A 15,151-nucleotide genomic window follows, 5' to 3' on the forward strand; every position below is an offset into this window, starting at 1 on the left:
AAAAGAGGAAATCATGCATCGGTGCCTCATGGCCTCTTGGGGGCAGCAGAATATAGTTTGAGCAAAACAGGAACAAATGCTACTTCAAAGTCTTATTGCTTTAGCAGACGTGACCTTTAAAAATCAAATTATAATATTGTATGTTCACATAATGTATTGTCTCGTATAACCGGGTCAGTCCGCACACCCTGGCTACAATGTGTTGTGTTCTGGTGAATAGAGGGAGAGTGGACACAGAGGGACGCTGGACGCAGAGAATGCTGTCTGACTGGTGTTTTATTCCTGCATAATATTAAATGAAATCAAAAGCAGAATATGAGCTTCATGCCATCCAAAAGGCCACCTCTCTCGCAGTCAGAGTCAAAGCAGCGTTACATCACTTCCACCGGTTTTCAAAATAAAAGCGTTGAATTTGCAAATGAAAATATAAAGTGGGATGGTTTCTTTCGGTTTATCCCTTTCGGGGTCGCTGTGTCGGGGTCGCCACAGCGTGTCATCTCAGATGAACGCACATATATGTTTGGCACAATTTTTACGCCGGATGCCCTTCCTGATGAAACCCTTCTCAGGGAGTGGAGGCCCCAGTGGGATATGAACCCACAACCCCTGGTTTATCAAACCCGTGCTCTAACCACTGAGCTATGGGGCCTCCTAAATAAAGAAAATATAAAGTATAAAGCCAAAATAAATAAACGTCAGATTGAAGATAAAATGACTGTAGTGAAGATAATCCAAAACACAATGTGAGGGATTTTGGTGAAATTAATTTTAAAAATTATATAACCAACTCTCTTTTCCCTTGTATGTTACACAACCATTGAACTGCTTTTGAGCTTCATAATATTAGCAACCACAAGTTGTGTCAAATTTCTCAATAATGTACTGTAAGGAAGGGATCAAATACTGCAAACCCTCAAGTTAACTAAATGTTGAAGTAAATTTACAACCCTCCTGAAATTAGTTTTTCTTTATGTTGCCATTTTTGTCTGAAGCACTAATGCGCGTTTGGATAGTTGTGCCATTAATTGCAGTAAGTGGTCCAGTATGTGACTGGTGGGGAGAAATACATTGTGTATGAATTCTGACACTAGAGATGACAGTATGAAATGACGCACTAGATAGAGGAGTTGGAAACGGGAGCTCTAGGAGGGACCTGACTGCTTTCAGTACCAATATGTCTTTTTCTCAGTCTCTTCCCTGCACCTACTCTCTTGACTCTGTAAAAAGATGAACACCTTCCTTCATATTCTCAGTAAAATTATTTTGAATACATTCACCTCAAAGTAGGGAGTTTTTGTAGTAAAAAGAAACAGAATTTGGGGAGGGCGGGGCACCCACCGTTTGGGAAGCAGTTGTGGTGGAACCAAGAAGTAGGTCATCCCTGCTGACCTGGCACACATAATCAGCCCCCAGTGTGCGTATGTGTGTGTGACTCGGGACGCTACAAACACGCAAATATGACAAACGGGTCCAGAGGCCAGATAGCAGCTTTCAAGCTGAAGATGAAACTGCAGTATGTTGGCTTCCATGTTGAATTTAGGTGTCTGTCCCTAGTTAGACATGGGCACCGCTTGTCAAACATACTACTGAGAAGGAACTTATGTATGTTTTGTTCTATTAAATACATATTGTACAAGATGCCGAAAGGAAAAGAAGAAGAAGAAGAATTTAAACTGTGTTTGCAAGACTGTCAATAATAAAGCGAGCGAACAATGTGTTGATGAGTGTTGCCCAGCAACATTACTAGACCACTAAATGCTGACGCTTCACTTTAATGGATTTTACAACTGACGATGACCAATTGATTCCAAATCAAACAAATCACCGTGTGAAATTATGGCCCATTTTCCTCAGGCTTTTAAGTGGAAATGCATCTTCAAAATGTGCTTCATCCTTAGATAGTGGTCACCTGATTCACGCTTGTTTTTTCACAAAATTGATGACCTCACTGATTGAATGCCATACTGCTATTTTTTGGAGAAAACCCACGCAGCCATGGGTAGAACATGCAAAACCCACACAGGTGAGGTCGGAATTTGAACCTCGGTCCTCAGAACTGTGATGCAGATGGTCTAACCCAGGGGTGTCAAACTCAGTTTTGTTGCAGGCCACATGTATTTGTGGTTTATCTTAGAGGGCCATCATGACTATGGAACAGGGTAATGTGTTTTTCAAATATTGTTGATGTTTGGAAACACAAAAAAATTTGTAATATCTCATTGTTACCATTCATGATATAATAATTTGAAATTTTGATTCAGATTTGAAAAAGAATCAAGGAAGTTGACTCACATGATTTGTCATGGCGGAACACATAACATAATGTGGTGGGCCAGATCTGGCCCCCAGGCCTTGAGTTAGACATCAATGCTCTAACGTGTCAGCCACTGTGCTGCCCAAAGCATTAATTATTACTGTTACTTGCATAGTCACAGGTTCACATATCCACTGATTTTTTTGGGTGATGGAGTTGGTGGTGGTGGGGAAATCTACCCCCTTTAATTTTAGAAACTCCTTTTTGATGATAATTTCCTGCTTATATACTGTATGGTTTTTTTTCTTGATTTTTGTGTTGCTAGCAAATATATGGTACAACATATTCTTGACCCAAATATTTTTTTTCTTTCCTGTCACTTTAAGCGTCTATTCTATCAGAATCAATGTTTTTGTTCTGTTTTAAGCAGAAGGTAGACCAAAGTGACCCTAGAAATGGTTTAAATTTGACATCTACGTGGATTGTCGATTGAATGCAAAAAGTCAATAAACGGGGTGAGGTTTGCAAAATGGGTGGATTTGAAAACACTAACATTGTGGTGTATTTTCATCAGTTCATACTAAGGTACCTACCCATTACTTCTTAGTCCGTACCCACTCAACTCGGCTGGACACCTTCATGACCTTTCTGGGTTTTAAGCGAGTTGATCTCAGTTGCTGCCAAGCCACAAAAATGCAGCCTAGAATGAAGGCATATGTTGTCTTTTACAAGAATACTTAACTGTATTCATAATTTACGGGATAATAGTGGATTAAATAGCAGAGCTTGCAGTCTTTTTCTTCAGCGAAGATTATCATATGGGGTTCGTTTCAAACAATTGGGACGTGATGACAGGCATAACCTCAAAATATACCCCTTTCATGTTCATTCAAGTCCCCTTTCAGATCATGTTCCCTATAACAATCCAACCCTGGGTGAGTTATGCTTGAAAATCGTAGCAAGAAATTGAACCACTCAATGCCATAGATACACGTGGCTGCCTCAAGCTTTGCTGCAGACATCATGGATGGGACGTTACTATGAATGCTTGCCCACCCTAAAGCATCAATTGACATGAAATGGACCAATTAGAGCCAAGCTGTTTCCTAAATTTAAATCGTGTTGGATGAATGATCCAATCAGAGCAAAGCTCAATTGCATGTCACATTATAATGCGAAATATGACTGTCTCAAATGGCACTTTAAAAAAGCAAAACAACTAGAATTGTCATGGTCCTGCCAGTCCCAGCCCTGGCGGTGCAGGTCCCCTGCACACCTGCGCCTCATCAGGGATAATTAACCCCAGTATATATAGGACCCAGCGGAGGGTATGGCTTTGCCAGACCGTTGCCATCAATGCTTCGTTCCCGCACTTCCTCGTTCCTGATCCTGAACCCCTGTGTACCGACCTCCACCTGTCCACCGACCAACTCCGTAAGCTTGACGCTCTTGATACTGCTGCTCACTCTGACTGACTCACCGACTTACAACCTTGGAACGAATAAAGATCTTCCTCTAACTGCCTTCCTGTCAACCGAGTCATGCATTTGGGTCCGCCCTAGCGTTTTGGTTATAACAAGAATAGCTCAAAAAAGGACATTTGGGGTATTTCCAATCAAACTCATAATGCAGACCCAGTACAAGGAAATAAAAAAAAATCAAATGGAAAAAATGATGAGCCCTTTAAGTAAATGTAATATTTCTTTAGTTCATGAAATATTGATAGATTTGATGGATTTTGGAACTTAGACCAATGTTCCACAAATCCTTTATTGACAAATCACATTTCACATGTCATATTTAAATCACTGTCTTGCAAAACAAACAAAATTCAGCCAGTCCTGGTTCTCAGTGGCTCGATTTTCTTTCATTTTAAAACTTTGTGGTATTGCAATCAAACCCCTTATAACATTGATATAGCTGAACAAACTATTTTTTTTACTTCTATTACAAATCAATCGAAAGAAGAGGCATTTATAGATCTTCATAATTTCAGTCATAATGGGCTTTTGGGGGAAAAAAAACTACCTGCAATGTGGCTCTCAATAAAAATCAGTTTAACGTGCCCGGTCTAAGTGGGCTCTTTAACTCTCTTCTGCAACATGGTACTTTGGCAACACGATGCCACAAGAATATGGAAAAGCAATGCTTTTACTTATTTTTTTTTCTTGGTCTGATTTATAAAAACAGCAGATGGATGAAATGTTTTGGCAAATAACAGACGGTAGGTTCCACCCAAAAATATGTGAGTTAATGCAAATATGCTGGGCCTCACTGTTACATAGAAAAGGTTATATTCCTAGGATGTGAAAACATCCATAATATGACAAAAATGTTTTTTTTTTTTTCCCTGAGTGCATAGAGGATGAAAGTGAGTGTTTATGTTTAGCTATTCCATTATTTTGCAGTTTAAATATGTCATGGCAAAAACAGGGCTCAGTGCAGTCCCTGTTTGAGGCATGCATACTTGAGGGCAGTGGGAGAAATGTTAAGAGGACGTCATGTGTTTTGATTTTATGATTTATTATCATTACTTTTTATGCAACTAACTAAGCGATTCCTACGGTAGTGTTCAAAATAATCGCAGTCCAATGTGACTAACCAGATTAATCCACGTTTTCCGTACGTTTTTTATTGCTACATTTCAAAGAAGTTACCATGCAGTAGATTCTTCGAAAACCAACAAGACCCAGCATTTGTGATAAACACACTCGTAAGGCTGTGCAATTGGGCAATTTGTTGAAAGGGGTGTGTTAAAAAAATAGCAGTGTGGCATTCAATCAGTGAGGTCATCAATTTTGTGAAAAACAGGTGCGAATCAGGTGGCTCCTATTTAAGGATGAAGTCAGCAGCTGTTGAACATGCATTTCTCATTGAAAGCCAGAGCTAAACGGGCCATTCAACACATTGTTCAGAAGAACAGCATACTTTGGTTAAAAGTTTGATTGGTGAGGGAAACCTGATGAAAAGTACAAAAGAGGCTCTTGAGCTAAAATGATGGCTAACGCCTTATAATGGAGAGCAAAACCAGAGACACGTGGCAGAAAATGGAAGACAATCATCAAAATGTATCATAGAAAAACCAGAATGCCAAAGGCTCAGCCAATGAGCAGCTCCAGGATGAGCAAAGACAGTTTGGAGGTACCTGTAAGCACTGTGACAGTAAGAAGATTTCTGTGTGAAGCTAATCTATTTACAAGAATCCCCCACTAAGTCCCTCTGTTAAAAAAAGGCATGTGTAGAAGACACTACAATTTGTCAAAGAACACATCAACTGGGCTAAAGAGAAATTGAGGAACATTTTGTGGTCTAATGAGAGTCCAATTGGTCTTTTTGGGTCCAGGGGCTGCAGACAATTTGTGAGACAAACCCCAAACTCTGAATTCAAGCCACAGTACACAGTGAAGACAGTGAGAGATGGTGGTGCAAACATCATGAGATGGGCATGTTTCTCTACGATGGTGTTGGGCCTATTTATCAAATACCAGGATCATGGATTGGTTTGCATATGTTAAAATACTTGAAGAGGTCATGTTGCCTTATGCTGAAGAGGCCATGAAAATGAGTGTTTCAACAAGACAATGATCAAAACACACTAGTAAACATGGAAAGTCTTAGTTCCAAACCAACAAAGTTAATGTCATGGAGTGACCAGCCCCATCCCTGGACCTTAATCCAATCGAGAAGTTGTGGGGTGACATCAAAAATCCTGTTTGTGAACCAAAATCAAGAAATGTAAATGAATTGTGAAATGTCGTTAAGGAATCTTGGAGTGGAATAACAGCTGAAAAGTGTCATAAATTGGTTGACTTGTCCCACAAAGCCATTATAAAAATCTGTGCTCATACAGGTATATATTTATTTAGCAATTCAAAGGATTGGTAAATCCTAGAAACAAAAAAAGTTTGTACAAAATAATTTTGAGTTTGTAAAGTCAACGACAAACTAATTTTTAGAACAGCCCTTTCAACAAATTGGACAATTGCACAGAGTTAAAAGTGTGTATATCAAGAATGTCTTGTTGGTTTTCAGAGAATCTGAAGCACCTACTGGTAACTTGTTTGACATGAAGTAATAAAAATATACTGAAAACGTGGATTAATCTGGTTAGTGTCGCGGGAGTGCTGGAGCCTATCCCAGCTATCTTCGGGCAGAAAGAAGCCCTACTTAAAAGTTTCTATAGAAATTCTACAGAAATCTAGGGAATTCTGTAGAATTTGTACAGAACAACTTGTTCTATAGGACTTTGGCTGTGATTTTCTATAGAATTTCTACAGAATAATAGAATTTCTATAGAAATTCTATCGCACTTGGGTCCTAAAGTCTTACAGTTCTTTAGAAATTCTTTAGAATTGTTCTAAAGAATTTTTTTAGCAGGGAGGGTACACCCTGAACTGGTTGCCAGGCAATAGCAGGGTCTAACAAAGAACCAGTCACACTCACAATCACACTTAAGGAGTACTTCGAGTCTCCAGTGAATGCATGGTTTCTGGATGTGGGAGGAAGCCTGGGTGCCCGGAGAAAATCTTGACTGTGTCTAACAATTTGACCTGCACCTTAACTATCTTCACATCTCACAGCTCAACCACATGCAGGATTTATGAATGAGTCAGTTGAAAATGGATTGTTTACGATAAACAATAGGTCTTTTTCTGGAAAAAGTCACCGGCACATTACAGATGCCAGTCTCCCTATTTTGTTGCACACTCCCATTCACAGAAATGGAGGAAAGATGATGAATTTTGTGCAGCAGACGACCAACTAGTTAATCTAGGCCAAAGTACCAGGGTTCATGGCTAAGTGATATCTCCTTCCTTGTCCACTTCCTCTTCCTCTCCATGAAATACTGCAAGACAGTGTCTGATTATTCAGTACACACAGACACACATGCGCTCACATCGCTTTTGTGTAATTCTAGACACCAAGTTGATCCATAATCCGCTTCCACCCACGCTAGACTGTGACCAATCACAACCATATTCTGAGGTGGTCAGCGACAGGATTTGCCAGTACTGCACATGAGTCTGGAATATGATAGAGGGTGGCGTGTGTTTTTGTGTGTGCATGTTGTTAAATGATCCAAATTAAATGTGACAATGTTTACAAAATTAGATGTGACACTAAAATGAATTAAGAGAGGGGAATGAAAAAAAAACAAGTTCACTGTTGATGATGTTGATGAGAGACAGAAAGAGATGCTGATGCCGAGGTTTACTGTCTTGGAGTCTTGGAGAAATGCACCTGAATTGATTGGGGGTGACATACTTCTCAGCCACTTCAAATGAGATATCTCTAGAACAATTCAAATACTAGAACACAAGAGTTGTACAGTGAAGAAAATGAGTATTTCAACACCCTGCTATATTTCAAGTTCTCCCACTTAGAAATAATGCAGGGATCTGAAACTTTCATTGTAGGTGCATGTCCACTCTGAGAGAGTTAATCTAAAAAGAAAAATCCAGAAATCACAATGTATGATTTGTTTAACAATTTATTTGTGAGATACAGGTGCAAATAAGTATTTGAACACCTGTCTATCAGCTATAATTCTGACTCTAGAAGACCTGTTAGTTCGCCTTTAAATGTCCACCTCCACTCCATGCATTGTCTTGTATCAGATGCACCAGTAGAGGTCGTTAGCTGCATAAAGACAACTGCCCACCCTATTACAATCAATAAGCCTCAAACTTGTAACATAAAGACACCAGAAACAAAATTGTACAACTCAACACGGCGAGAAAGGGCTAAGGAGAAATTGCCAAGCAGCTCATTAGAAAATGGAAGCTAAACATGATGGTCAATCTCAATCAGAGTGGACCCCATGCATCTCAATGATCCTTAGAAAGGTGAAGAATCAACCCAGGACTACACGACAGGACTTGGTCAATGACCTGAAAAGAGCTGGGACCACCATTTCCAAGATGACTGTTGGTAATACACTAAGACGTCATGGTTTGAAATCATGCATGGCACGGAAGGTTCCCCTGCTTAAACCAGCACAAGTCGAGACCTGTCTTACGTTTGCTAATGACAATTTGGATGATACAGAGGAGTCATGGGAGAAAGATTTGTAGTCAGATGAGAACAAAATGGAACTTTCTGGACATAATTCCATTTACCGTGTTTGGAGGAAGAGGAATGGTGAGTTCCATCCACAGAGTACCATCCATACTATGAAGCCGGGGGGTGGTAGCATCATGCTTTGGGGTGTTTTTCTGCACATGGAACAGGACGACGGCACTGTATTAAGGAGAGGATGACCGCGGCCATGTATTGAGAGATTTTGGGGATCAACCTCCTTCCCTCAGTCAGAGCATTGAAGATGGGCCGTGGCTTGGTCTTTCAACATGACAATGACCCAAACCACGCAGCCAGGAAAACCAAGGAGTGGCTCCGTAAGAAGCATATCAAGGTTCTGGTATGGCCTAGCCAGTCTCCAGGCCTAAACCAAATTGAAAATCTTTGAAGATGAAACTCCGTGTTTCTCAGCGAAAGCCAAGAAACCTGTCCAATCTAGAGAAGATCTGTGTCGAGGAGTGGGCCAAAATTTCTCCTGCAATGTGTGCAAACCTGGTGCACTACTACAGGAAACGTTTGACCTCTGTAATTGCAAACAAAGGCTACTGTACCAAATACTAACATTTGGTTTCTCGGGTGTTCAACTACTGATTTGCAGTAGATTGTGTCCGGTTTGGTGGCCTCAGCATCGCATCTCTGCTCTTTGCAGATGATGTGGTTCTCTTGGCTTCATCAAGCCGTGATCTCCAGCTCTCACTGGAGCGGTTTGCAGCCAAGTGTGAAGCAGCTGGGATGAGAATCAGCATCTCCAAATCTGAGACTATGATCCTCAGTCGGGAAAGGGTGGCGTGCCCTCTCCGTTTCGGGGATGAGATACTGCCACATTTGGAGGAGTTCAAGTATCTTGGGATCTTGTTCAGGAGTGAGGGAAGAATGGAGCGGGAGATCGACAGATGGATCGGTACAGCATCTTCAGTGATGCAGACTTTGTATCAGTCCATTGTTGTAAAGAGGGCGCTAAGTCAAAAGGTGAAGCTCTCAATTTACCAGTCGATCTACGTTCCTACCCTCACCTATGGGCACGAGCTGTGGGTCGTGACTGAAAGAACAAGATCCCGGATACAAGCGGCCGAAATGAGTTTACTCCGCAGGGTGTCCAGGCTCTCCCTTAGACATAGGGTCAGAAACTAATTCGTCCGGGAGGGGCTCAGTGTGGAGCCGCTGCTCCTCTGCATTGAGAGGAGCCAGATGAGGTGGCTGGGGCATCTGATTCGGATGCCTCCCAGACGCCTCCCTGGTGAGGTGTTCCGGGCATAGCCCACCAGAAAGAGACCCCGGGGACGACCCAGGACATGCTGTAGAGACTATGTCTCTTGGCTGGATTGGGAAACCCTCGGTATTCCTCCCAAAGAGCTGGAAGAAGTGGCTTGGGAAAGGGAAGTCTGGCTATCCCTGCTGAAGCTACTTCCCCCGCGACCTGCCCTGGAAAGTGGAAGAAAATGGATGGATGGATGGATGGATGGATGGATGAAATGCTATTATTTGAAAACAAACCCTAAAAATCAATTTGTGCAGGAAGAGGCACCCAATACTATCTTGGGTAGAGTTGTCTTTCATGTTTTTACACAGGACTTTCAGGGTGTCTGACAGCTGGGATGCTTTTTCCCAGAACTGGTGTGCTTGACAATGGCACCGTAACATGTCATTCATGGGAAACAGAAAACTGCAACAACAACACTGGCACTATATTGGTCACAGACAAATGTCGCACAAAAAAACTAAAGCCCTCCCTCCATAAATGACATTACATTTCGCATCATGATCCATATCCCACCGCTGATTTCCTCATTGCCCCATGACTCTGCACAGGCTATGCCCGGTGGGTGGGGAAGGGGTGGGAGGGGGTCAGCACAGCTGTCTCACACATGCCTCACTGCACACGAAACACTTGCAAACATGCAGGAGTTGCATGCCATACTCTTCACCACCTTCTGTCATGTATGTTATACACAAAGAAAAAGATTGTACATGTCAGGAAAGATAAAAGGAGTTAAGCATCCTTCGGCTTCCATTATCCATCCATCCATCCATCCATCCATCCATCCATCCATCCAAGCACTGTCTGTTCCATTCGGTCTGGTCTTCAAGCACCAAAAAAACCCCAAAACAACACAAAAATGTGTTAAACACCACCAAGCGTCCCAACACCTATCCCCCAGGCTCACTCTGAAATGATGCACGCGTCTAATTTAACTTTTTTTTTTTTAAAGTTGTATTTACTGGGTGCGACAGTGACGCAGCTGTAAAGTGTTGGCTTCACAGTTCTGAGGACCAGGGTTCAAATCCCAACACCACCCGTGTGGAATTTGCATGTTCTCCCCGTGCCTGATTGGGTCATCTCTGGGCAATCTGGTTTCCTCCCACATCCCAAAAACACGTAGCATTAATTAGAAACACTAAAATACCCCTAGTTGTGATTGTCAGTGCGACTGTTGTCTTTCTCCATGTGCCCTGCAATTGGCTGGCAACCAGTTCAGGATGTACCCTGCCTCCTGCCCGATGACAGCTGTGATTGGCTGCAGCACTCCTCCGAGCCTCGTGAGGATAAGCAGCTCAGAAATAGATGGATGGATGGAAGAATGTATTTTCTGCTGCACCAGTTGTTAGATTAACTACTCGCAAAAGGGGCTCTTTGTCCAGGACACAGCTGTCCTGTCAGTGTTCATTGGTTGGACCCCATGATCTGCAGCTCTGTCATTATCATTCCAGTACTGCTGGTACATACAGCTCCAACCCTTCATTCCCATTGTCCCTGAGCCAAAATTCCACAGTTTATGGCCCCGTCACACCATGACATTCTGGTCAGTGTTCTATAGCGTTTGAGGAAACGTTGGTAGTCGCCCATGGTCGCCAGGATAGCTCCAGAAGAGCGTTGTTTGAACGCTAGTGAACGTCAATGATCACTGGGAATCGGCGGAGAACGCCGGTCCAGAAAAAAGTTTTGAACATGCACAAAAGTTATCACAGAGGCCAGCGTTCACCAACGTTTAATTTCAAGTGCTGCAGAACGTTCAAGAACGTCCGTGGAAGATTTTATTAAGGTTCATCGAGCATTGCACGCGTTTAGCTATCGTTAGTCAGTCGTAACTCTACCTTTATTTGGTTGTTACTTAATCATTTGCTTTGCAGTGAAAGAGAATCACTGGCGACCTGTCACCGACCACTGAACAATCCCCGAGCACACACAGTGTGTAACTAAAGTGAAACGAACATCGTTTGGTGTCCATAGAGCGTCATTCGAGCGTTTACCGAACTTCCATGCATATGTGTATATAAACCGATGCTTTGTAAGCAAGGCCCATTTAATATTAAGCTACAGTAGAGAGCACCTACTATGGAAGATCCAGAAAGCAGCAGTTCGTTTTCACGGAAAAACTCCACCAGACTATCTTCAACAGCCCAGTCCAGGATCCTGCAATCCTTTCTCTGCTTCTTTTGTCTCTTTGTCGGAACGTCCTCACTGGGGTTTGCAAGGTGTTTAGGGCCCCAGGGGGTGTCACATGGTGCGTGACTGCGCAGACGTGCTCTTCCTCCTGCTGTTGTTTTTGCTCCAAACACATTACTTTGATGAAAGAGGCTTAGCTTTCTTACTAGCAGCGCTATTTGCTGAAGTCCACGCCCTAACTTTTCTTCTTCTCGGCGGCATGATGCTCACTGTTCTAACTCACGACAACATCTGAAGTGACTATGAACTTTCCAACATTTTAGAGCCGGTTCCACTGTAAAAATTACACCCCAGCAAAACGCTTTTCTGTCGTTATTCACCCATTGGTCACACGCTCAACACGCTCGTCTTACGTTGACAAATCGCTCGTCTCGCCCCAATGACGCATTCGCACACGCTAATGGTTTTTAGGGGTATCTTATTTGGTCGCTGTTACACGCTTTTCGTGCGTTAGACACACTTTAACTCATGCGTTAGACACACGTTAATCACATACCAGATGTCTTATCCGTGTTTGAGAACACTGAAAAATAGAACGATTGAAATGTTCAGAGGACGTTGACCAGAACGTGGTGTGACGGAGCCTTTAAGGACAGAATTCAACTCTTTATGGACAAATGAAACATCATTATGAATTGCTTAATCATGCATTGGGAGTCATCATGATTGCCCCCTTGAATCTGAATTCTTGATTAAAACCTTGACATGTTGGGATGGCTGTATATTTCCAACTTTTTTGACAACTGCTTGGGGACAGCCCTTTTCTGTTCCAGCATGACTGTATTCCACTAGTTTAATAAAGGTTTTCTTTGACGAATGTAATTTGCGAAAACTTGAGAGATGACCTCACCCTCGTCAAACCCCTCTGGGATGAATTTGAACAGAGACCGTCAGCTAACATTTGTGACCTCTGACTCTACAAATGCTCTGGATGAAGGGAGATAAGTTGCCCCCAGATATAATGGAAATTAGTACCAAAAGAGTGAAAAATGTTAGAGCTAGAGAGGTTGGAGTGACAAAATATGTTCATCTGCTTTCTCCTCCCTGTTGATGGTTGCAAGTGTTGCAAAATTTTTTGTCTATATAGTCAGGATTCCCCAAAAGACTTACAGACTGGCAGGAACTAAGAGCAGAGCCAACTCCTGGCAAGACAGCCAAAGAAGAAGCAAATATAGAAAACAATAAACCATCCTTCCTTCCCTCCCTCTTACCTTCCACATGGTTAAAATCCCATCATCCACAAGCAAACTAAAAAAAAAAGAAAACAAGAGAGCTGAAGGTAGGCTATCTTTAGCTCTCTTTCTCCTCTGGTAGACACAGTAAGAGCAGATGGGGCAAAAAGCAGTCGCCAGTAGCAAAAACTAGAGTGAGCGAGGTTGTGGCCACAGCTCCGCGACTGTTTCATCACCTCTCATGACATGCTTACTAGCCTGCTTGTGGAAGCCAGTGCATCCTGACACTGGGGGGAGAGAGAGAGAGAGAGAGAGAGAGAGAGAGAGAGAGAGAGAGAGAGAGAGAGAGAGAGAGAGAGCAAGCGCAAAGTGCAACGCCTCCATCCCTCCTCTTCCCACCCTGCTTCCCATTCAAATCTGCCAGTGGGCTGCCCTGCCTCTATATAGGCCAATCACTTGACCACTCGGGGAGGAGTCTGGGATAGCTTGATGAGTTCCTGTCAGATGTGTCAGAGGCAAGCATGCCACGAAAATATATGAGCTTGTGTTCCCTTGTACATACTACAAATTGTGAGTGTGTCCAACCAGTCAAACTCCACCAAAAAGCTCCAAAGTTGGACACATGCAAATAATTCATATTATATATTGCAGTGTGTAGCCTGGGTCATATATACATCTGTTTTATGGAGGGGAAAAAACAATGTCCTATTCACACATCCTGAAAGGAAAGAAGATTAGATAAATCTCCGAGCTGTATGTCAGCACTTTAATCGCTCACAAAAATACAACTAGGACTGCAAATGTCATCATGGATGTTGAGCATTCACCAGACTCATACAACCAACCAGACTGGGTTTGGGTGAAAAAAAAAACAGTCGAAGAGGAAGAGTATAAATTAGATGTTTCGCAGCTGTCATGTCTATCCTACACTTTGAGAGAACTGATCAATTCCAGATAAAATGTACCCCAGGAATGCAGACCAGTTCCATATTCATTGTATATAATGTGATTTGAGCACTACTAAGTGTAAATTCCAACCTTTTCTCTGTGGGTTCACACCCCAAGTTTCTATGTAATAGTCATGCTATTATATTTTCTCTACAGTGAAGACATCTGGATCATGCCAAGCTGGGTGCCCCTGCTTAGTGATGAAACTCAAAACCAGTTGAGAACATCCAGTAAAACAAACTCCTGCTAAAACTAAATAATCCTAATTTGATTCAGCACTTTATGGTACACGTCCTGCCATAGTCTTGCTAACAGTCGCTTGTGTGCTGGTGCCACTTCCAGATGATTTATGGCAAGAGGTGGGGTATATCAGAACCTGTATTTGAACCTATACACAGGAAGAAAAATGCCCTCTTGTAATACCAGATTCAGATTAAATCGGCCACTTCACACCTTTGTGCAAAATGGTTAACAAATAACCCCACTCACATAAATCATCGGTCCAGCTAATATAATTTATATTCCCGTGTATAAATTTACTGTACCGCAGCTGTCCAAAATTGAACCTTTGTAACAATCAAAATCCTTTTATAATATTTCTATAACAGCCAACACCGGAGGATCGGTATGTGAGTGGTTAGCACATCATGCCCCACAGTTCGGAGGACCAAGATTCAAATCCAGCTTCACCTGTGTGGAGTTTTGCATCTTCTCCACATGCATGCATAGTTTTTTTTCTTCCCAGGTATTCCAGTTTGCACCCACCTTCCATTTAACTGAAGACTCTAAATTGCACATAGTTGTGAATGTAAGCGTGGATAATCGTTTGTCTGGATCCGGACAGCCATTGGCTGTCACCTATTTAAGGGTGTAGCCTGCCTCCTGGTAGAAGGTAGGTAGGATAGGCTCCAAAACCCCCGTGGCCCTTGTGAGGATAAGCAGTCCACAAAATAGTGTCACGTCCCATCTGAACGAGAGTAGGACCCAAATGCAGGACTCGGAAGATGCCAGGTAGTTCAAGGAGAAACGTTTAATATATGCAGAGGTAGGGGATCGAGCAGGCAGTCCGGTGCAGCAGCGGTAGTTGGGACGTCGGGCGAAGAGAGCAGGTGAGCAGGCAGGCAGGAGTCGGTACACAGGGGAACAATCAACGCAGGCAGAAGTATCAAAGGAGTCAGGCTTACAAGGGTGGTCGGAGAACGGGCGAAGGTCGGTACACACAGGTTCGATCAGGGATACCGGAGCACACGAACG

At 42.6% G+C, this 15,151-nt stretch overlaps 1 protein-coding gene across 2 annotated transcripts in view; it reads right to left on the bottom strand.

The window, feature by feature from the left end:
• Window positions 1-13,187, bottom strand: part of LOC133495807 (E3 ubiquitin-protein ligase Midline-1-like) — a 37,289-nt gene extending 24,102 nt beyond the window's left edge. For both annotated transcript variants that reach the window (XM_061810784.1, XM_061810776.1), the window contains exon 1: window positions 12,989-13,187. The gene's annotated coding sequence lies outside the window, so the exon portion shown is untranslated. The remainder of the gene's footprint in view (window positions 1-12,988) is intronic.
• Window positions 13,188-15,151: the final 1,964 nt, after the last annotated feature.

The sequence above is a fragment of the Syngnathoides biaculeatus genome, chromosome 2 (genome assembly GCF_019802595.1).
Source record: "Syngnathoides biaculeatus isolate LvHL_M chromosome 2, ASM1980259v1, whole genome shotgun sequence".
In the NCBI taxonomy this organism is placed as follows: Eukaryota; Metazoa; Chordata; class Actinopteri; order Syngnathiformes; family Syngnathidae; genus Syngnathoides; species Syngnathoides biaculeatus.